Source organism: Arachis ipaensis, chromosome B06, assembly GCF_000816755.2.
Source record: "Arachis ipaensis cultivar K30076 chromosome B06, Araip1.1, whole genome shotgun sequence".
In the NCBI taxonomy this organism is placed as follows: domain Eukaryota; kingdom Viridiplantae; phylum Streptophyta; class Magnoliopsida; order Fabales; family Fabaceae; genus Arachis; species Arachis ipaensis.
Genome location: NC_029790.2, coordinates 118,764,765 through 118,765,339, shown reverse-complemented (window position 1 = coordinate 118,765,339; position 575 = coordinate 118,764,765).

The window sequence follows — 575 nt, the reverse complement described above, 5'->3', positions numbered from 1 at the left end:
ATTGTGAATTGTGAATTTAAAAATTATAATTTTTTTTATGTTTTTAAAAATTATAAATTTATTGAAATAATTGTGAAATTATATATATTATTTAATATTTAATGATTTAGTAATTAAAAATTAATAAAAAAATTGATAAACTTAGTCCGCCAATCCACTAATGTAACCGCCGTTAAACAGAATTGGAGAGGAATTTAAAACCGCCTTATTAGACGCGACGAGACGGACCAATCTGTCAAATAGCAGGCTTTTGGCAACAAATTGGAACGAGACGAACTCATTTGTTTGTCACCCTTAAATACAAGATTAGTTCTGTGCTTAAAGTATTTAATTAGTCAAATACAATATATTTATGGTTTTTTTAGAATAGGCTTTAAAATTAAATTTTTCAAATAACTTGATCAATTTGAATTACATTAAAATTAGTGATCTTAAGTCTAGAATCTAGACTATAGTGAAAAATATAATTTAAAATTTTCATTTTTTATTTTAATTATATTAGGTATAAGTATACATTCAAATTAACCACCAATACAAATAACAATTAGATTTAATTTTAGTAAAAAATCTATTGA